We start from the raw sequence: 323 nt of genomic DNA on the forward strand, positions 1-323 counted from the left end.
ACAGCTCTTGCTGAGTTTCTGCAGGCGGCCCATACACCCATTTCTTCCCAAAATGGCAATAAAAAAGTAGCGAGACAAAATACCAAAGAAGGAATATTGTATTCTGCTGAATACCAGCTACTCCGAGGAATGGGCTACACAGTGGGATTGTTGCATCCCGAAGGAGAGATGGAGACAGCATCCACAAAGGCAGAAACAATATTTATGGTGAATTAACGCTGCTGACAGACATACGTGGTGCACAGGGCTGTTGGATGCTGTTCCTTCAATCTGCAGGGAAAAGCAATGCACTGTAAAGCTCAGTGGCATTTTGAAATACTTGT

This window comes from Pterocles gutturalis, unplaced genomic scaffold (genome assembly GCF_000699245.1).
Source record: "Pterocles gutturalis isolate BGI_N339 unplaced genomic scaffold, ASM69924v1 scaffold11494, whole genome shotgun sequence".
Lineage (NCBI taxonomy): Eukaryota > Metazoa > Chordata > Aves > Pterocliformes > Pteroclidae > Pterocles > Pterocles gutturalis.